Source organism: Dendropsophus ebraccatus, chromosome 2, assembly GCF_027789765.1.
Source record: "Dendropsophus ebraccatus isolate aDenEbr1 chromosome 2, aDenEbr1.pat, whole genome shotgun sequence".
In the NCBI taxonomy this organism is placed as follows: Eukaryota; Metazoa; Chordata; class Amphibia; order Anura; family Hylidae; genus Dendropsophus; species Dendropsophus ebraccatus.
The window spans coordinates 55,301,460-55,324,902 of record NC_091455.1 but is presented as its reverse complement, the minus strand read 5'-3'; the positions used below and the strand labels follow the sequence as shown (position 1 = coordinate 55,324,902).

General features: G+C 43.1%; 1 protein-coding gene across 4 annotated transcripts in view; it reads right to left on the bottom strand.

Moving 5' to 3' along the window:
- The window catches only part of PENK (proenkephalin), a 39,208-nt gene extending 16,301 nt beyond the window's left edge, over positions 1-22,907 (bottom strand). For 2 of the 4 annotated variants that reach the window (XM_069960026.1, XM_069960023.1), the window contains exons 1-3: positions 22,761-22,907; positions 19,109-19,223; positions 3,499-3,608 (exon numbers count right to left, since the gene is read on the bottom strand). The gene's annotated coding sequence lies outside the window, so the exon portion shown is untranslated. Of the gene's footprint in view, positions 1-3,498; positions 3,609-19,108; positions 19,224-20,507; positions 20,523-20,569; positions 20,841-22,760 lie in introns of those variants that run through there. The other 2 variants (XM_069960027.1, XM_069960028.1) reach the window with 2 other exon arrangements.
- Positions 22,908-23,443: the final 536 nt, after the last annotated feature.

Here is a 23,443-nt window from a genome sequence, read left to right as displayed (position 1 = left end):
ACTAATACCATATGCTTGACTCTTTCTGCCACTCTGCTTGGGTATTGAGCATAAAGTGAATTCCCTGGTTGATAGAGACAGATTAAAAAAAATAAATAAATAAATAAATAAATATATATATATATATATATATATATATATATATGTTTTTTTTAAATTTTATTTTAAGGTTTTATTTTAAGGCCTATTTAAAGGAGTGGCCTGGTTTATCCAGAGTCATCTGGTCGTTTAGAAACTCAATTATATGATGCTTATTGAAGCCAGTGAATATCCATTGTTTTTACAGCTGAGTCATAAATGGCTTCTAATAAATTTAGGTGACAACCAATGTCATAAATGTCATGTGACACAATAACATAAATATCCAAAAGCGATTGTCAGTCACATTTATTAGATTACTGGATGGCAAAAGCCATCTTATCGCCATCATACATTTAGAGGAAAGACCTCTACGTCTAGAGGAAAGAAGATTTCACCATCAGCACAAATGGGGATTCTTTACTGTACGAGCGGTAAGACTGTGGAACTCTCTGCCACATGATGTTGTCATGGCCGATTCATCAAATAGGTTCAAGGGAGGCCTGGATGCTTTTCTTGAAAAATATAATATTACAAGTTATGGACATTAGATTTCTGGTGACACGTTGATCCAAGGATTATTCTGATCGCCATTGGAGTCGGGAAGGAATTTTCTCCCTGTAATGGGGCAATTGTCATCTGCCTCATAGGGGTTTTTGCCTTCCCCTAGATCATTACAGTAGGGTTTCCCTAGGTAGAACCTGATGGACTCTTGTCTTCTTTTAACCTTATTTATTATGTTACTATGTCCAGCTTATCCTTAAAAACATATTTGGAGTTTTCACAATAAGACTTTTTAGTAGAGATGAGCAAACCTCGAGTGTGTGGCTTGGGATTTCCGGTGGCTGAAAAAGTTGGACGCAGCCCTAAGACTGCTTGAAAAACATGGATACAGCTATAGGTTATCGGCTGTATCCATGTTTTCAAAAACTCCCTAGGGCTGCATCCTACTTCTTCAGACTCTAGTAATCACATGCCGCACGCTCGAGGTTTGCTCATCTCTACTAAAAAGTCTGAACTGATGCACAATTTGAAATTATGAGAACATGTTTCAAGTGTACAAGCATTTTGCAAATGAGATACACAGTGGCATCAAATTATTATGGCCCCTAGCTAATAAGTTCCTGGTAGGATGTCACAGATATCTGGAGCAATACTGACTGCAATGCATCCTGCAGCTACTGGAGCGTGCTTGGGGTGAATAAGGGAACATGATGATCTTAGTGATCCCACAGATTCTCATTTGGGTTCAAATCTGGAGCATTAGAAGGCTAGGGTAGTACTTGGAAGTTTTGGTCATGCCCTTCTAATCAATTTCAGGAAGTTCTAGCCATGTTGCATTGTCTTGTTGGAAAATCCCACCCAACCCAGGGAAGAAACAATCAGCATGTATGGGTGTGTAGGATCTGCAAGGATGCAAGATAAGGCTATGCTCCCATAGCGTATGATACCGCCCCGCATGATGCGGGCGCATCCGTGCACGCCTGCATCAGAACTCCCACAGCACACTATGGAGCGTGCGGCCGCAGGTGGCGCAGACGGGGCTAATGCGAAAAAAATATTCGCAAAAATACAGTTTGCGAATATCTTTACGCCAATTTGCCCCATCTGCGCCTAAAAAAGGAATCTACCCCTTTTTTATACATGTCCCCCTTTGTGTAAATGCTTCGGATGGGATCCCATAGACGGCTATGTTACGTATATTTCCGTAATAATCACGGCCGTTGTACAACAGCCGTGGTTTTACGAAAATATATGTTGTGTGAACATAGCCTAAGTAAGTTTTATGTGATTGTGTTATGTATGGTGATAGTATGTTAAGGGTACAAAACTTCTCACTGTATATTTATGTTGGTGTTCCTATCACCTTTACCTACTATGCTCTTATACGTTACGGACTTACTTTCTGCCTCTCAGTGACTTCCTTACACTTGTTGAAGTGATGTGGCTTGGCATTTGGACTCACACTTGACTCTCACCTGGTATACTCTTTGCCTACTGCACACTGTACTGTGTTCTCCATATTATAACATGCTGGTTTCTGGTTGTTTTCTTTTTTGTTATGGAAATTCCTCCCTGCCAAGGGTTTGGGACTCTAGATGTTGGTATAGTTGTTGATGTAAACTTTGGGGCAGTAATTAAATAAAAAGGTGGGTGTGGTTTTGCACAAAGAGGGCGTGGCTCAAACACATTAAAAATACTACCTTACATAATCACGCAAACAAATGCACCAAAAAGAATCAGAATCTAAGCCAAAATAAAGGTGGTGAAAACAAAACAGTCTAAGGTACCAGATGTTGTAGGCCCCCTGCAGATTGTACGCCATCATGGGCACCGTTCTCTCTCTCTCTATGAATCAGTCTATTATTTACTTTATTCATGTCGATTTACGTTACTTTTTGTTTGTTAGCCCCTTATCATATGTACAGTACAATGTTCTGGAATTAAGGGTCCTTTAAAAATAAGTAATAATAATAATTATAATAATCAGCCTGAGCTTTTGAAACTTTAATGGGTTTGTAGAATGTCTACTTAAAACTAAGAATCTTTTTTTTTTAATTTCCTCCATTGTCTTTGCAATATGTAGACTGTTATGCTGATATTTGGTTCCTGATGCACAGTTAACTCCACTGTTCTTCCTATGCTCCCCTCTTCCTTCCTACCTCATCTTCTCTTTTTCTTCCATCTGGGTAAGTTGCATCCTAATGTTAAAGTGCACCCTGTGTCTTTTTCTTTCTGGTTTCAGAATAGGAGCTCCAACTCCTCCGCTACTTCTCTTAAGGTGTATATACCGCGATACATATTAGACAATCTTAATGCCCTAACAAGTCATAAGTTCATTGTCTGCTTAAACTTCTTGAGAAACTACAGGCTTTTACTGAGGGTCCCATCATTACTAGGCAGGGATCTCAAGTTGAGGGCCCTATTACACGGGATGAGTATTGCGCGAAAAATCGTTATATTATTCGAATTTAAAGGATAATCACCCTGTGTAGTAGCAGGCAACAATAAAAAAAAATTGATAGTGTGTCGTTGATCATTGATTTTTATCTGACCCCCAAATCATCGTTAATCGTTTGCTGTAATTCCGCATTCTTTCACTAATCATTCAGTACCCTGCCAATCTATATATATTTTTTAGGTGTTGAGACACTTAGAGAGATAGCTACTTAAAATTAGAATATTAGCCACTTCTACATGTTTCGTGGCAGTAGCGCAGTAGCGATGCCATCAGGATAGCCACAAAACAGATTTGTTTAATTATGATAGTGTTTTTTACATTCATTTATCCGCTCAGATTTTGTCCCAGAGACTTTTTCTGACCATTCACCAGTCTTTACTGTCTTATTCCTCACTCACATCCCTAGACGATACCGGATCTGGCACCTTAGCAACGCTATTTAAAATAGGGATACCCACCACCAATCTCTTAAGTGCAGACCTTCTTTAGCATTCATCTTATCCTTGATGTCTCCATTGCTTCCATTTAGAAGATGTGCAAAGAATACATGAAAGGCCTGTTTATTTCCCTAGGAACCAAGGTAAAATGTTAGAAATCTAAAGAAATTATTTTTACTTGCACAAATCTCTTCACTGGAATTACTTCACAAACATACCAGCTCAGCAGACACTTGATGTGACCTTCTAGCCCTTAGGGAATGGCTTAAGGATATCCTTAATCAGCAATATACTAGAAATATGGTCTTCAAACAAAGATGATATGCGCATGGTGACAAGGGGGGTGGGGTGTGAGGATTGATACTTTGCTAATGAAAGGCAAAAGTACTCTTTCTGGTCTGCAGATAGTCTCCCTTACGTCAATAGCAGATACTGCTGGAAAAATCAGCCAATCTTACTCTACTTTGTACAATTTAGACACCGCATACTGTACACCTACTGCTTTTCTTAAATTGTCTTAAACCTCCCTTCCTCTCCCATTCGGATTGTTGTAAGAAGGCGAAATAAATCCCCTCCCAAGAAGAGTCCATGACCCGATGGCCTGACTCCTGCCAATACATACACTTTTGATACTGTAGCCTTTATATTAGTAAATACATTCCATTGGGAAGAAGAAAAAGGCTAAGTATAAAGCCATTAGAATGCTCTACACGATACAATATGCCTACAGCCACATCCAATTGATGGCCAGTAGTATGTGGTACAATCTGACCGGCACCATACTCTACAGGCTCTTTCATTCACACATACGCCACTTATCATCAGACCGCACCACACAGCCTACAGCAACATCACTGAGGATGAAGGAAGTGCGTTATCGGGGTCGGCCAGGCCATGCTGAATGGGCAGATGGCCTAGTGTATGTCCACAGAAGTGCTTAGCGATGTCCACTAACTTAGTAGCTGGCGTACAGGGATAAATGGCCAGAGCCCACAACCAACTAATTAATGCAAAAAAGAAAAGTGACCACATACAAAATATATAGGAAAACATTTGCCTGTAAAGTGACCCAAGTGATATCTAAACCAATATGATTATTGCAGAATGAATAAATTAAAGTGACAAGAGCTAATGCTGAAGTTGCAAAATGAAACCATGTAAAACCGAATAGGTGTAAAGGTGAGACTGAAGATTAAAGGGATGTGTTAACTGTAAGGCTTCAAATGAAATCGTGTAGACCCAAAGGAATATGAATATATGACTGAATGTGAACATATACGTGAAAACGAATATGGTTGTATGACTTGTGAACCAGTACCTAATTTTAAGAAAAGTATTAATGTGAAAAAAATGTGTGGATGGACAGTGTGACTGGGAAAAAGAAATGTTCGTGAAAAAAAAAAATTTTTTTTGTAATACAAATGGTGAAATAAGTGTAAATAAAAATAATTTCAAACCAATGAAAAGTGCACAGATTGGTGGAAATGTTAGAAAAAAAATAAATAATAAAAAATGTAAAACAATAAGTAAAAAAAATTATACATAAGGATGTGGAAATTGTAAAAAAAATGTAAACAATTTTTTAAAATAGAAATATATGTGAAAAAATATATGTACTTAATATACCTAATAAATGTATCCAATGAATATACAGTATATGTTATTGGTAGTGCTGGCCAAAAAAACAATCCCTACTCATCAAATATATAACAAGAAGAAAAACAATTAAAAAGCTAAGAAATAAATAGTAATAGTAATTGTAATATACACAAATTATAGAAAGATCTCAGTGACACAGCTGTAAGGTGCTGCACAGTCTGATGGCGGGGCAGGGTGTACGAATGGAAGTGCCGGATAAGTATTGAGCCAGTCAGAGATTATACTTATACCATTGGCCATCAATTAGGGTGGGGGTATATATTTCCTTCCTTATCTCCTCCCCCTCACCATTCCTCGAGGAAGGACAAGGATATGCACTGGAGGACGAAGTGGAGGGGCATTACTTGAGTTTGGGTAACCTGTTTCTTCTTCGTTACCACTCACTGCAGGGGTTATGTTTTTGTCAACTACACTCTATACTTTATTAGTAGCACTTTATGGTTATTTGGATTCTGCTATACACAGTTATGTCATAATAAGCCTATGTTCACACACTGTCTTATTTTGGCTGTTTAACAACAATCTGCTCATCTTTTTGGGTCCACATAACAACAGTTCTTTTATAATGACAGTCATTGTTGGTATAATCAGGGCTGTTATTTGGAGTCAAAATGACAGGCATCCTAAAAGACGGTCGTCAAATGGCCAAAATAAGACAGTACGTGAACATAGCCTAAAATAGTTTTACCATTTGGCACTTTATGGTATTGTGGTGGATTACACTGTGTAGTTTGATGTGACCTGCAGAGGATGTATTATACATGAACTTAAGGATATAGATTTATTGGTGACCCTAAGTTCTGTCTTGTAAGTGATATAAATTTGTTTGATGTCCCTCCACCCTGTTTTCAAACTGTCTCGTGTATATGTTTTTATGGGTTATTTTAGTGATTCCTGTACTGATCGTCAGTATAGAGGAAATAATTGATATAATTGATAGCCATCCAGGCTTGATTCCCATTTGAGCATAGTCACAGATCTATCAATCAAGCCCACATGGTCAGGAAGAAACTGGTGAGGACCTCCCCAGTAACTCCAAGCCCTGTTCCCAGACTGTTTTAAAACTAATATTCCTCTAAAGAAATGCATGTTTTAGACATTGACAGTACCCCCTTTACCTCTAGACCACCATGGATCCAAGTGTAGAAAATGACTTGTCAGCAGCTTTTAAGGATTAAGGCCATGTTCCTACGTAGTAAGACACAGGCCATTCCGCATCAGTGTGCACCCAGATCAGAATTCCCCTGCTGCACACAATGGAGCGTGTGGCCGGAGCCGCATGCTCCATTGTGTGCACTGACAGGTTTTCTGTGGCCGCTATTCAATGAATAGTGGCCGCAGAAAACTGACATATCAGTTTTTTGTAGTGCCGCTACTATGTGTATACACTTCGGCCAAGATTTCCTCAGTTGCAGCACTATGTGAGTTTCATAGTAATCACGGCCGTTGTTCCAAATCGGCATCAGCGGCCGTGATTACTACGGAACTTACATAGTGGGAACATAGCCTAAGGCAAAATTGGTGGTAATCTTAGCTTTCCTGGTGGTCTAAGGAAAATGGGGGAATAATTACTGTATCCCTGGTGGTCTTAGGAAGTGACAAGGGTCTTGCCTGTATCCTTGGTGGTGTAAGAAATTAAAGGCCTAATGTCTGTATTTATACTATGTGGCATAAGTGAAAAAGTAGAGACAACCCGTTTACAAGCAGTGATGTCACTCATATAATTTGTTATCCATCCATATCTAAGACGTGATTGGGTTTATGTTCTAGCAGATATATATATATATATTTATATTTATTTAGATGTGTATTTTTTAGATTGAAATGCTTATATAAAGCAGAGGTTGACTGAAAATTCCATTTCATTGTATCAGAATAGATTTGGAGACACTATCCACATACATTTCCAGATACCCTTATGTGACTTGTGTCGGAGATCTATTACTAATCTCAGGTCCGGATGTTCTGGCAAATGACATATAATCACTATTCATTACAATTGCAGAACCAAATCATTACTTTACTTAGCGCTGGGGTATTAATTAAAAATATTCTAAAATTGATAGAGTTAAGTTCTTGAGTACGGGCAGAGGTCAACAACTTACAACATTAGCCTTCATCTAGCCGAGCCTCTGCGTTCATATTATAATGTATATTCTGCACATCGATGACTTATTTAACATGGTTTAGATTTCGGGAGATGCCAACTACATAGAGACGCAGAATGGGATTAGGATGTCTTTATCTGTACAGCTCTCTGTGTTGTGTTTTACTGTGCCAGGCACAGTGCAGTACAGCCAATTGTCAGAAGATTCTGCATTTTATCCTCATGTACCGCAGCTACTGGTAGATAAGTAGATATAGACATGATCTTTTCTTTGATAACAAAGGTTTCTACCTTGTTATTTTTCCACGAATCCCTCTTTAAAAAAAAAAAATCTATTCTTTATTGTAGAGTCAAAAATATATGTGTTAGATAGGTCCGTAGCCTTTCTGGATGTTCCCTTGGGAGATTTTTTTTTAAAATGTTTACACCTCATCCTTTCACTAATTGGCTGTCACCATGGTTCAGTGATATTCTAAAGCCTTACTAATAGCTTTGCCACCCTTATCAGGTTGATTCATTTCAACACTTTCTCTTACCTCATTCCGTATGTATTTTTCTCAGTGGTGCGCAAAGCAAAAATTAGCAGACGTTTATGGCTAAGGAGTTAAGAAGCGGTGTAATTCTCTACAAGGATTTGTTCACACAACGTAAAAAAAAAAAGAAATGGCATCCGCCTTTTATATTTAAAAGGATTCCGTTATTGACGCAATTTAATTGACTTAATGCAATGCATCGAAGTCAATGGATTGACGGACCTCCAATGCACACAATGTATAAAATAATGGACGTTATCTGCACCGATGTCAAAATAATGATCATGTCAATTATTTTCGGACGTCTTTTGCAAACAGCGGACGTTATTCTTTAGTTGTTCACACAGTTTTTCTTTTTTATTACCGTCCTTTCACCATTTTTACTATTAATTTCAATGGACTTTTCAATTAAAGACTCAAAAGGCAATCAGTCCACCTGACCTAGCATATTGTACCAACAACTGTCACTGCACTGACGGACGTCATATAAAATGGAGAGGAAAAACTTTATGTGAACATAGCCCAATAATGTCCTCTATTGAGGAAGTTCTGGTAAGCTTAAATAATGTACAGTATATTGCCACTTCAGAACAAATATTGGCCTCCATAAGCGAAAGGATTTATACCTATGCCCGATGGTGTGTACTGTAAATCAAGTATATTACTGATGAACATTTTTAAACACACCCTAAGGCAGTCAAAACACTAGGGTCAAGTAAGGGAGGGGTACAAGTGCTCTCTCACAGCTATGTAGATGTAAAAGCTCTCCCTGCCTTTTGGGGAACCAACCTCCTTAAAAGGGTGGCCCCAACCACGGAGTCTGTCCCTCCTTCTTTGCTAAGTGCAAGGGAAAAAACAAAAAAGTGTGACAAAGTGATTAAAACCACACAACCACCCTATATACAACTATATACTGTAGTTCCGACGCGTGTCTCCTGTCTTGTAGTACAGGTTCATCAGGGAAACCGCTGTAAACAATTGTCTGTAGAATAAATGTATCAGATAATGTGCTGATAAAGGAAAACGATACTGCAACTATAGCCTCGACTAGTATACCCACTTCCCAAAAATTAATTGATAGGACATGGACTATTAGCCAATATGGATAATTGCACATGCCCATTCACAAAAAATTCTACCAAAACAGATAATTGCACAAGCCAATGCCAGTATAGGTAATCGCACATACCCATTCTCTATAAATCCTGCCCCTATAGTGATTTTACGCTCATATTAAATAATATTAGAGACCAACCAGACTGATACTTATGTGGACCAATCTAAAGATAAAGTGCTAAATAAGATATAATCGCACAGAATCAAAACTATTGCACATGATAGAGCTACCCCCACTCCATATATCAGAGCGGCCAGGACAGAAAAACGTAGCTGTTTTAGGTGGCGGTAATAATGACCTCTGCACGTCTGGTCCGTTGGTTGTACATCTGGCAAGGTTTAGGGGGCTGTCAGTGGTGGCACCCCACTGATCAATCCCATACAGACTTCTTTTGACACTGAGGCAGGTGGGATTCTGCTGCGGAGAGTTCTACCATGTTTTCGTGTACAATAAAAGTAACCATTTAAAAATGTATCTGTTAAATGGACTGAAAAAACATAGTGGGAATCTAGCCTTCAAGAGGTTTCATTTTACTTATCCTGTACATTATTTACAGGCAGGCAGTAACACTGAGGAAGGCGGGGTTTCGCTGCGGAATTCCGCCACATTTGCTTAGTTTGAACATACCCTAACTTTGTTGTGAAGTTCAGGGAGGGTGCCATGCTGGGAAAAGCCAGCCATTAAAGGGGAATTCCGGATAAGAAAAACTTGTTTTCTATTAAAAGTACATTAAAAGTTATATAAATGTGTCTATACAATGTATTACTGTAATTGTACAGTTCTGCCACACTGGTAGCTGATAGAAACCCAGGAAGTGAAAAAAAAATTGCCTCTCAATCCACATTGTCTTTTGCTATCCCCCCTTAGGAGACAAATATTCCATGCCTCTGTCTCACATTGTGTGTGTCTGCTAGTCTCAGTCTGCTCGTCTCAGCAGGTGTTTAAACTTTCGCTGATTGTGCAAAAGTCTACAGAGAAATTAGGGCTGTGTTCACACATGTTGGAGAGTCATTGCAGTACTGCAGCATCTGCACAAAAATGATGCAGTAACACAAATAGATAATGCTGAACAACAGAGAGGATAAGAGCCGGCACTGCCAATCCCACCTGCACAAAAAACAAGGCATAAACAGTATATCCCATGTAAGATAATATCGGATAAAGTCCTTTTTGTGGAAATCAACTTCAAAGATAAAAGATGCTTGATCATAATATGTGTGTGGAAAGGGGAAAAAAATTATTTAAAAAGTTCTTTTTATTCCAATATCAGCATTACAGGTAGAGAATACAGTGTGCTGTGCGGGTGGGACCACAATGAAATGATAAAGTACTGCAAATAATTCAGTAACACAATGAAACTGCAATGTGTGAACACAGCCTAGATGTTCTGCAACAGCTTTGGGCGGGGAATAGACAGGGTGGGGGACTGTGATGGAACAGCTGAGGGAAAGCATTGCATTCTGGATACTGTAGTACTGAGTACATCTGCTCAACCTGGAAGTACAGAAATACAAAACAGAACAAAACCCCCCAAACAAATAGATTTTGGGTAGTTTCAAAACTGGGATAGATAGGTAAGTATTGTTATATGCTTCTGCAGAAGTTTCATTTTTTTTTTACCTCTACCCGGAGTTCCCCTTTAAGCTGGCCTATTTAGCACACCGGTCCATCTGGAATTTCCCTTAATTGCCTAATGTGCAGTCTAGACCTGGTCTGAACTGTACAATAGGCAAGTTCCCTACTGCTATTTACTTGGGGTTTCTACACCATTGAGCCTCATCTTCTTTTGCTTTTTTTTTCAGGAATATGGGAATGTAGAAAGTTAAATTCGGTGTAATAACACGGTTTTGCTGTCACTGTGCCTATAGTGGGACGTGGCTCATTATTAACATGGCTTAGCCAGGCAGCAGAAGTACTGTTGGTCTGCAGGGTTGCTCTTCCACAGCCATTGGCCTCTGTGTAATACTGCATTCTATATTAAGACCATGTTCACATGGTGTATGAGACAGGCCGTTCTGTGACCCGGCCCGAGTCACAGAACGGCCGCTCTCAGAGAAGATCATCTCGGCTGGTACTGCAGTACTGGCCGGATGACCTTCCTTTGCGCTGAATTGGGATGCGGGCGCATCCATGTGCGCCGCATTCCGATTCACCATAGCTCCAGCCGCACGCTCCATTGTGTGACTTGTCAGGCTTGTCTGGACGCTATTTAATGAATAGCGGCCGCACAAAACTGACATGTCGTTTTCTCGTGCAGCCACTAGCGATTGCGGCTGGAGTTTATACTACAGGGGACATTTAATAAGTCCGGCATTTTCTGTACCGGACTTAAAAATGTCCCCGCAGCTCCGACAGTACGGAGATTTATGTAGAGGTGCACTGCCTCTACCTAAATCCCATGCGCACCAGTGTGTGCGCCGAGGAAACCTAAGCTAACTCAAAGCTGGTGTAGGTTTCCTAATCATTTTTCTGCTAGAAAAAAGATGAATTAAGCGGACCCTGAGTCTGCATCCCCCGTTCCACCCCCTCCCCGCCCCTCTGGCGTACCGGGCGGAAAATGTCCAGATGCAAATATTTATTTGCAAAACGGCCATTTGCAAATAAATGTATTCGCATCTGGCCATTTTCCGCAGAAAAATACGCCTTTTTAGCTTGATAAATGTCCCCCTATGTGTATACGCTCTGGCCGGGATTCCCTCTAGCTGCAGCACAATGTAAGTTAAGTTTTTTTTTTTTTTTTTTGTAAACTTTTTTATTCAGTTTTCAATTTTCAAAAAACATGAACAGACGCGGAGACAGTACTCCACTACAGGTAAAACATGAGTGTACATAACCAAAATTATTACAGACAATTATGTATTGGTCCACACATACAGGGACCTAGAGGTCCCAGAAAGAGGTCTGGGTCAGGATCAAAATCAGAAACCCACCAATAGAAGAGAACACCCTCCCCCCCCCCCCCCCCCATCCTCCCCCCGGCTTGCGATCACCCCGAAAAGCCCTCAGTAGAAACCTAAGCTGTATCCCTAAGGACATAAGAGAGAGAATCTCCGGCCCATGCTCACTCACACCCTCAAACGGCCAAGCGTACTTGCCACGTCCTTAGCCAGGTACCATTTGGTATCCTTGAAGGGCAGCACTACCTGGCGTATTTCAGCAGAAGAAAGGAAGGCACAGATGAACGTTGTCCATTTCTTAAAGAAACCTTTTGTAGACTTTTCCTTGGCCCTTAGCACCTCCAGCTGGTCATACAGTAGATATTTTTTAACTTGGTTCACCACTTCATCAGTGGAGGGCATCTGAGATTCCAACCAATGAGCGAGCAGGCAACGCTTGGCCACCAAAACAAAAACATGGGTGAGCAATGTAGGCCTCTCCTCATTTTGGGGAATATGCATTACCAGAAAAGCAGGTTCCAATGACAAGGTAACCCGCAGCTTAGATGATAACAGATCTTTTAGCCTCACCCAGAAATGTCGCACAAGGGGGCATGTCACCAGTCCGTGTAGTAAGTCAGTCCCCCCAAGGTTACAATTGGGGCATGCATCAATCCTGTCAGGTCTATCCAGAGTCTTGGGCACGGTGAAGCCATACGTCGCATGATGGATGATGCGGAATTGGGTATCCCTCCAATTTTCGCTGACTATCGCCCTCCTCACCACCGCCCACCCATCTAGGATCGGTTTAGTCAGTTCAGCCAGACCTAATTTGCCCTCCCAGTACTTAAATATGCCCTGACAAAAGGGCTCTGAAGCCTGCCGTCGCAGTGCCCGATAGAGGTACGACAGCGAGTGCATAGGCGCCTCCACTTGCAGCAAATCATGGACCAAACTAGACCCGTAGAAGGAGGAAAGATTCCGCAACCTAGGTTTAGTAAAGGCCATGACCTGGTTATATAACAGAAAATTCCCCTCAGGCAGCCCATATTTGGCTCGAAGCTCTATAAAAGTTAAGTATCTGTGCTCAGAGTCATGCAGAAGATGAGATACACAAGTTATCCCTCTGTCCCTCCATTCTAAGTACGCCTTATCAAGCTGGTTCACTTTCAGTTCCGGATGCGCCCATAATGTCATATATTTCCCTATAGCGGCGGGTAGTTTGATATCTTTTAGGCCTGCCTTCCAGGCCGCAATCGTATCCCGCAACAGCAAAGACCTTTTTATATGGGATGGAATGGCAGAGAATTTGGAAAATAGTAGCGCCCCCAGAGACCAAGGGCCCGCCAGGGCCGCCTCCTCTCTAAAGTTAGTGTAGGGACCCCCACCCCTCATCCAGTCGAATCCATGCCTGAGCAGACATGCTACATTATATCTTCGGATATCGGGGAAATTTATTCCCCCCTGATCCTTAAAGAGTTGTAATTTTTTTAGGGCTATACGAGGTCTCTTCCCCTTCCAGATGAATCGGAGAAAGGAGGATTGCAGTTTATTTATATCTGAGTGCTTTAACAGAACCGGGATTGTCTGCATGGGATAAAGAAGTCTGGAAAAGGCCAACATTTTCAGTAGGTGACACCGGGCCATTGTAGGAAGGGGTAATGATTTCCATCTGTCCACATCACTAAGGATCGACTGGATGAGTGGTGGATAGTTGAGCCCATAGAGTGAGCTGGGCGTTCTGCCTATCATGATGCCCAAGTATCTAATTGCTCTGCGTTCTACCGCGACTGGAGTATTTCCCCGAAAGCCTCGGGATCCCACCGCCAGATCTAACAGTATGCTTTTGGAAACATTAACCTTGAATCCCGCCCCCTCCCCGAAGTCTCGTAAACATTCAAATACCGTTGCGAGGTCAGAAGCCGGATTCTCAAGGAAGAGAAGGATATCATCTGCAAAAAGTGCAGTCGTGACAGGGATGCCCCCTACCTTTATGCCCCTTATGTCAGGATGTGATGCTAGAATGCGCGATAGCGGTTCTATAGCAATGTTAAATAAAAGAGGCGATAGGGGGCAGCCCTGTCTGGTACCCTTAAACAACCGGAACGGCTGAGATAAAAAGCCCGGGGTGCCCACCCTGGCCCAGGGAGCAGTGTAGAGTGCTGACAAGTACCTCATAAAGGGGCCCTCGAAGCCCATTTCAGCCATCACCGCCCACACCCACTCCCACCGCACGTTGTCGAAAGCTTTTTCCGCGTCAATCGACAATATTGCGGGGGAGGGGTGCAGGTCAGGATGAAGCTGGACCTCATCCAGCACACTGATGACCTTCCTCAAGTTGGACACCGCTGATCGTCCCTTGACAAAACCCACCTGCGAAGGTGAGATAAGGCAAGGAAGGACAACAGCCAGGCGGTCAGCCATGATTTTTGATAGTATCTTGAGGTCGATGTTGATAAGGGATATCGGCCGATACCCCCCTGGTGACGTTAAATCCTTTCCCTCCTTGGGCAGAACTTTTATGACCGCTGTGTTCATGGTGGCAGACACTGGTGTCCCCTGTAAATACAGATTATATAAGGATTGGAGAGCGGGGCCTACCTCCGTAACTGCAATCTTATAAAAGTCTCCCGTATAACCATCGGGCCCTGGAGCCTTATTCGGCTTCAGACCCTTAATAGCTCTAGTGATATCCTCTATTGTTATAGTGGCATTCAACAATTCATTTTCCTCATCGGTTAGCCTAGGAAGGCGTGACTCATGTATCCAGTCCCTCACCTGAGCGCACTGCGGGGGAGAGTCCATATAGAGAGATTCATAAAAGGATCCCAGGATCTTATTAATTCTACTCGGGTGAGTTTGAAGGGTTCCCTGTGCGTCCCGCATGGCCTGAATATGATGAAGGCCATGCCGGCCTTTGGCCAGTGTCGCCAGCAGCCGACCCGGTTTATTCCCATGTCGGAACAGAGTGGCCTCAAAATGAGACCTGTTGATATTCTCTCTACGTTCTAGCCAGCTTTCGTACGTCAATTTAGCCATCTGCCACTTCTCCTTGTTCTCTGGGGAAGGCACCTCAATAAAAGACGTGTATGCCTCTCGTAGGGCCTCACTATGAATTTTAAGCTGGGAGGTAATTTTTTTCTTCTGCCCAGAAACATATGACATTATGCGACCCCTTAAAACCACCTTAGCAGTTTCCCAATAGAGTTGAGGTTGGGAGACATGTTCTGCATTATCCCTAGCAAATTCCCACCACCAGAGTTTCAGGAAGGCCTGAAAGTCCTCATCCCTGGACAGTCCCTGTGGGAGCCGCCAGACAAAGTCAGTGCCCCTAGGGATAGTATCCTGCAACACAATGGACACGGGTGAGTGGTCTGATATAATCATATCCTCTATCTGCGACCGCTGAAGACGCGGTAGCAGTGAGTCAGAAACAAAAGCATAGTCTATTCTGGACCAGGAGTTATGTGGATGGGAAAAATGGGAGAACTCCCGTGCATCAGGATGCATCCACCTCCAGGCGTCCAAGACACCCACTGTCCGTGCCCATCTCGGCAGAGCAAGATCCCTATTACGGGGACCCGCCCCAGTCGACTTACCCGACTTTCTGTCTTCTGCATGGCTCATAACAGAGTTAAAGTCGCCCCCTATCACCTTTGGTGTCGTCACATCTTGAAGGACAACTGAGGTAAGAGATTGGAAGAAGGTATTATTAGTATCATTCGGGGCATATACATTGATCAATTCCAGCTCCTCGGCAGAGGTCTTTATACACACTTTGCAAACCCTCCCCTCTGTATCAGACCAGACCCGGGTGGTTTCATGACGGAAAGCTTTATGGATGAGCATCAGCACCCCGGCTTTGTGTGATACAGCTGCCGAGCCATATACCTCCCCCACCCAACCTTTGCGCATCCTAAAGAAGTCCTCCTCTCCCAGATGAGTTTCTTGTAGCATCACTACATCCGGTGCAAACCGCTTTAGGTGGCGCAAAATCATATTCCTTTTATGGGGCGATCTCAGGCCCTTCACATTCCATGATATCACATGTACCATAATGGAGCAATGAGCCGGTAAACTATCCTAAATTCCCCTTTGAGCCACAAGGTAGATCGCGAGCCGGAACCCTCCCTCCCTCCCAAAATAAACAGCCCTCCCAAACAAAAACAACAACATAACATTATGACCCATGCCCAAAAGAAAGTCGGGACATCCGACCTCGGGCAGACTCTGGGTCTATGGACCTCACTTCTTCCCACGCTGGCCATGAGGCCGAGTACCAATGGTACCATCAACATATTGCATGGTACAGGAGACCTCCGGCTCCTCGGGCTCAACAAATGCAGCATAAGACCTTATATAGTGGGCAATGTCCTCTTTTCTCCAAGGACCATCACATAGGGATAGAGGGAGGGGAAGGAAAGGAGGGATAATAAGGGGACCAGGGAAGGAGGGGGAAGAGGGGAAGGAAGAAGGGGGCGCCAGGAAAAATGGAGGGGGGGAGATATGGAGAGGATAGGGGAGGATGGGAAAGGAAAGAAGGGGGGGTAGGGAAGAAGGTTAGGAGAGGAGGGGAAGCAGGACAGCATGATACTGGGGAGGAGACAGGCCAATATTCCGGAGACAGGTGTATGATGAGCAGTTCACCCCGGCCTCCGGCCCCTTCAGGGAGGGACAGAAAATGACAGATTGGTAAACCGGAGTCAGGAAACATGGCCTCACAATGAGCAGCATAGCGTCCCAATATGGAAGTTACCAATTGAGGCCCCCTTATAATACCAGTACTTTGGCGGTGAAGCCCGTCTTCTAGGTAGGGCGAGTTCGCTGGCTCACCGGCAGATCCGGCCATTGATCCCGCGGGAGCTGCGACAGCAGCTGGGTAGAAGGTGTGCCGCCTCCCGCACGTCGCGGGCTCCTAGGCAGGTCAGGAGGGAGGTCAGCCAAGTATTCTCTCAGACTGTCGGCCGCATCATCCACTTCCGCGAAGGACTGCATGGAACCATCCTGGTGGAACACCTTTAGGACCGCTGGATACAGTAAAGCGAATCTGATCTGCTTCTTAAACAGCGCCGTACAGATCGGGGAGAACATCTTCCTCTTGCGTGTAACTTCCACAGAGAAATCACCAAAGATAAGAAGGCGATGTCCCTCCAGTCTGAGTCCTTCCTGGGCATTACGGAACGCCCTTTGAATAGCCACCTTATCGGTAAAGTCTAAGTATTTGACAATTACTTGTCTGGGTCGTTCTCTCTGCGCGAGTCCCGGGGGAATGCCCTTGTCTTGTGGTTGGCGTATTTCCGGGCCCAATCTGTGTGCCCTCTCGACTTTACAGGGATGCGGGATACCCAATAGGGAGGGGATGGTTACCTCACAGAGACGGGGCAGATCTCTTTGCCTGACAGTTTCAGGGACTCCCACAATCCGGAGGTTGTTGCGGCGGGACCTATTTTCAAGGTCCTCCACCTTGTCCCATAATCGCCTGCTCTCTCTTTCCGCGGCTTGCAGACGCGCGTCCCATGAGGAGGTAGAATCCTCTAACACTCCGATCCGCTCCTCAGCCGCCATTACCCGCGCTCCCTGTGCCTGCACTTCCGCCTGTAGCTGTTTCATGGCCGCGGTCACTGCCGCCGTGACCGAGTCCTGCAGCCCCGGGGTAATGCGCTTTGCAACCTCCGCTGCCAGGGCCGCGTAATCCAGGGTGAAGGTGTCTCCCTCCTCCTCACCTCCCGAGAAGTCCCGCTCCGATCTCTCCTGTGAGGCCGCTCGGGATGATGCAGGCGACGGCGCCATGTCGGCCTCCTCCCCTCTGATTCTGCGGGACCTGGAGCGATGCAGCTGCTTAACCTGCTTCGCCTTCTTGTGGACAAAGCGATCCATATGTGTGCCCCGAACAGGTAAGGGTACAATTTACCCGTTAGGATCGGTGGTGCGGGTGTTAAATGAGTAGGCACGATATCTGCTGAGCGGAGCCGAGGTCACTCGTGGCTTACAGCATGGCGCCGGAACCGGAAGTCTGTAAGTTAAGTTTTAATTACGGCTGTTGTTGCAAATCGGCAACCGTAATTATTACTAAACTTATGTTGTGTGAACATGGTCGAAAGAGATATTCCCATTTCATCTAATACAGTTATTTTAGTAGGGCTTGTCAAGTCAAATACATCTAGTTTCCTAGGTTATAGACCACCACTCCACTGAAAAAAAATAAAAAAACAAAAACAGTGGTCAGTGGTGGTATGTACAGCAATAAAGTAAATGTATAGAGATATAGTATAATATTTATGAATATGTATAGTATCTATCTATGATCTATCTATCTATCTATCTATCTATCTATCTATCTATCTATCTATCTATCTATCTATCTATCTATCTATCTATCTACCCTAGCCAAACCATTGATTTTAGAGCAGAGTGGTGGTCTGTATCCTAGGAAACAACTTGTTAGCAATGGCAGGGAAAGAGGAGAATATAAGGAGGTGACAAACTGCTTTCTACAGTTTGATAAAATGGTTATTTGGAATCTCATCTCCATTTTCAACAATCCAATCTAATAATAATAGATCACTTGACAGTTTAGAGATCTGTTATATGATCTGCTAAGCAACTGAGACTCTGAACATGGCTACCCCACAGACTCATTCAGACATATGCAAATTTAATAGAAGCTTATATCAGCTACAATACATTTTCAATGAATTGCATTTATCTGAATTTTCCTCAAAAAATGTTATTTTTTTTAAACCTCAAAAAACAAACAAACAAAACAAAACAGAAAAAAAACAGTGGCAGGTGCTCCGATATATAATGCTGCCGTGACCTCAGTGTAAGACACGTTTGGAAAGGTTTGTATGATTGTCAGATTTACTTGGATTACATGAGAACCGCAATTATCATCTGTAATATGTATTTCAGTATTAATCCCGGCATGACTAAGGGTTTACTCCTAGTTTATTCAGAAATGGGACTGCACCTCTTATCTAGGCTTGGTTAGAATATGTACAATGTTATTGTCATTTTACCATTTTAATCCAGGTCCGGTCTACAATCTGGGAAAGATTTATCAGTACCATTTTATTATGTATTAAACTGAAACACTTGGCCTGATAAATGAGTGGTCATGTCCGCCATTTTTATTTCTCACAACTGGTATACTATACATACAGGGGTGTCACCCCCCTCATCAATAAACAAGGGAAGGGGAACGTCTGGAAGACTCAGATGATTAATACATAAAACACAAGGCCCTTATAAATCCAAGGGCCACAACATAGCCAAAAATAACTTTTTTTTAGTTAAATATTTCATTCAGTCATACATTATAAATGGTATTGGGAATTACCGTTATGGAGCCAGTGTCTTCAGTGAGAAAATATTCTGGAGTTGCCAAATTACTGAAAGAAAAGCCGTGGAATCGCTATCCCATCTTCTCCTTTGTCAGAAAGATGTTTGAATGTCTGAAATACAATCAAATTTTGTCAAATAAGAGCAAAACTACCTGCAATTGTTTTTAACTTATTTACTATGTTTTTTTGAGAGACTAACTGGCGGACATGCTTCCTATCAGTGTCCTAAGAGTAGTTTATTGACTTCATTGCTACAACAGTGTCACAAGCTACCAGCTCTGATCTGTAATAGATTAACATAGTAGTTTGATCCTGCTTTTTCTTCAGTTTTTCACCACCTCATCAGATACAGAAGCCACAGGGCTTTTCAAACATCCCTATTCTAGGCCATAATAATTAACGAACAATACAGTGAACGTAATAATAAAAATGATTAATGTGTTATTAAGCAAATCTGTACCCAAACTTCACCCCCACAAACCGCTGGTACATTAATCTATGACCGCTCCTGGGATCCTCTTTGGCTGTTGATGCCATTGTTTTCTAAAAAAAAAATCCAGCGGCGCAGTGTCAAAGGGATGGGGCCTAGACTGTTCATGCCTTAGGCCTGTGGTACCTCTCAGGTCTTCCTCAATGCCCTCTTTCTCTCAAATGATGCCCCCAAGGTCTTCCTGCACGCCCTCCTTCTCTTAAGCAGACCCATCCGAAATCAACTCATGCATCATTGCAAACTGACCCTGAAGAAGAAAATCCTGCCGGAAAGGGGAAGAGAGGGAGAAGACTTAAAGAGACTAGGCCCCGCCCTTTTGATACAAAGCCAAAGGATAAAAATATGTTTTTTAATAAAATAATTTGGGGGGGGGGGGGGGGTTTGAAGGGATTTTTGATACAGATTTGCTTTCAATAATTGAGAGATTATTTACTTATGTGATTTATATAAATTGCCAATTCAAAATGGAATGGCAGTGGAATGCAAAGACAGAACAGATATTTATTAGAACATAATTCTGTGTAGGGGGCCTCTCTTTAGAGGTCCCTGCTGTGCCCTGGCTGCCATATGAAATAGGAGGTAGAATGAAATATAGTACAGTAAGGCGCTATGCACTTTTCTTGGTATTTTATTACTGCTCCATACAAAACAGAGGCTAGGTTCACACTGTGTTTTTGCTGTCCATTTCTTGGATACACTTTGAAATGTTTAATTTACAGAACATACAGAAAACCATGGTCAACCACATTTTTTAATAATATAAGTCAATACAAAACAGATACATACATACATTTTTGCATCCATTTTTATCCATGAAATAGATACATTAAATGGATAGCAAAAATGCCCAAGCCTAATAGTGCTGGGGATATGAGGCCTTAATCTCAAGTGAAATGTCAAAATACCTATCAAGAATGCACAATGATGGCATGTAGGGAGTGCGGAAGTGGCGCTGGCCTTGACTGACCATATAAAAGGCGTTCTTTTCAGGCTTTTTCATTAACCTTCTTCACAATAACACTCAAATATCCCATAATACTCTTTTTTTTCTCTATGATGCTTATAAGGTGATTTTCTGGCTTCAGACAGGATTTTTCCCCTTTTCCAACAGAAGTTTCACTTTGAAGTCGGTGGAAGTTTGCAGATGTGATATAACAGGATCACCTCATATCAAAAGAAAAGTGCACTTAGAGTAATTTACTGTATACTCCATTTTACTTCATCTTACTGGATTCCATCTGAAAGGAAAGTTTGCAAAATTTTTCTTTAACATTGAATACAACTTTTATCCTGGGAAAATCAGGGTTTGTTGGCTGGAAATGAGCTGAGTCATCGGGCCTTATTACATGCCTGATCAGCAATGTAAACGAGCGCCAATCTGCTAGATCAGTGCTCATTTACTGAGCCTATTACACAGCCCGACTATCGTGCAGCAAGGCCTGCATGGACCTCATTAGTTATCAGTGCTCATGTAATGAGCCTATTACACAGCCCGACTATCGTGCTGCAAGGCCTGCATGGACCTCATTAGTTATCAGTGCTCATGTACTGAGCCTATTACACAGCCCGACTATCGTGCAGCAAGGCCTGCATGGACCTTATTAGTTATCAGTGCTCATGTACTGAGCCTATTACACAGCCCGACTATCGTGCAGCAAGGCCTGCATGGACCTTATTAGTTATCAGTGCTCATGTACTGAGCCTATTACACAGCCCGACTATCGTGCAGCAAGGCCTGCATGGACCTTATTAGTTATCAGTGCTCATGTACTGAGCCTATTACACAGCCCGACTATCGTGCAGCAAGGCCTGCATGGACCTTATTAGTTATCAGTGCTCATGTACTGAGCCTATTACACAGCCCGACTATCGTGCAGCAAGGGCTGCATGGACCTAATTAGTTATCAGTGCTCATGTAATGAGCCTATTACACAGCCCGACTATCGTGCAGCAAGGCCTGCATGGACCTCATTAGTTATCAGTGCTCATGTACTGAGCCTATTACACAGCCCGACTATCGTGCAGCAAGGCCTGCATGGACCTCATTAGTTATCAGTGCTCGTTTACTGAGCCTATTACACAGCCCGACTATCGTGCAGCAAGGCCTGCATGGACCTCATTAGTTATCAGTGCTCGTTTACTGAGCCTATTACACAGCCCGACTATCGTGCAGCAAGGGCTGCACGGACCTCATTAGTTATCAGTGCTCATTTACTGAGCCTATTACACAGCCCGACTATCGTGCATCAAGGGCTGCATGGACCTCATTAGTTATCAGTGCTCATGTACTGAGCCTATTACACAGCCCGACTATCGTGCAGCAAGGGCTGCATGGACCTCATTAGTTATCAGTGCTCGTTTACTGAGCCTATTACACAGCCCGACTATCGTGCAGCAAGGCCTGCATGGACCTCATTAGTTATCAGTGCTCGTTTACTGAGCCTATTACACAGCCCGACTGTCATGCAGCAAGGGCTGCACGAACCTCATTAGTGATATCCGTACAGCCCTTGCTTTTAATGTAAAATAATAAAGTATATACTGTCTTGGCCAGTAAACCTCTGGCTTACTACTGACCCTGTGCCCTATTCACTGATGGCTGCTGTGTAACGGAAGTGAGTGTCTCCCACCAATTTCCCTTCATTCCCTGCTAATGGCCTTCGCTGTCCCCTTAGTGTCACTATGACGTTGCCATCCCTGGGTCAATCCTTAGGGTGAGTGCTCACAATGCTGATATTGTCACCTGAGTTTTCCTGTGTGCTGTTATTGGCACCATCAGTTGCAGACAGTGTCACTAAGGCGGGGCTTAGTGAGGAGTGTGGATAGCAGCACTGGACCGAGGTAGGAAGAGGGGGCTCAACAGACGCTAAGCCCCATCTAAGTAAAACTGTGTGTAATTGATAGTGCCTATAACAGCACACAGGAAAACTGGATCTCCCTGGTGTTCCCTGCTGACTAAAGCTCTGTCACTTCTAAGATGAACTTGTTTTGAGAGTGACAGCCTGCTCAGCTAGTCACTGGCTGTGGGTCTATCCTGTCTAAGCCAGCTGGATAACCCCTTTAATATGAGCTGGCACTCTATTTAAAGTGACTCTGTGTTCACCACCCAACCCCACCAAACCACTAGTACCAGCTGTTTGATGAGAGTAAATCCTTACCAGTCGTGCCTTTAAAAATGTGTCCGATGCCTCGCTTAGAGCAAAAAAGTATCTTTAAGGCTGGGTTCACACACAATATATTTCAGGCAGTATTTGGTCCTCATGTCAGGTCCTCATGGCAACCAAAACCAGGAGTGGATTAAAAACACAGAAAGGATCTGTTCACACAATGTTGAAACTGAGTGGATGGCCGCCATATAACGGTAAATAACTGCCATTATTTCAATATAACAGCCGTTGTTTTAAAATAGCAGCAAATATTTGCCATTAATTGACGGCTACCACTCAATTTCAACATTATGTGAACAGAGCCTTTCTGTGCTTTCAGTCCACTCCTGGTTTTGGTTGCTATGAGGACCTGACATGAGGACCAAATACTGCCTGAAATATACTGTGTGTGAACCCAGCCTTAATCTGCAGCGCTCTGTCATACTGGTGTGGCCTAGATCATCTGTGCCCCAGGTCTGCTACGTCTTTCCTTTCTTTCTCCCCACCCGCCTCACCATTAGAAACACCCCCCAGGCAGGATTTCTATTCATCACTTATCTAACCAGTGCACCTGTGTCGCTATGGCACATGTGCACTGTTAAGACAAGCAACGAATAGGAGAAAACCTGTCTTTGTGTTTCCAATGATGAGGAGGGTGAGGAGGAATAAAGGAGAGGTGTCGCAGACCTGGGGCA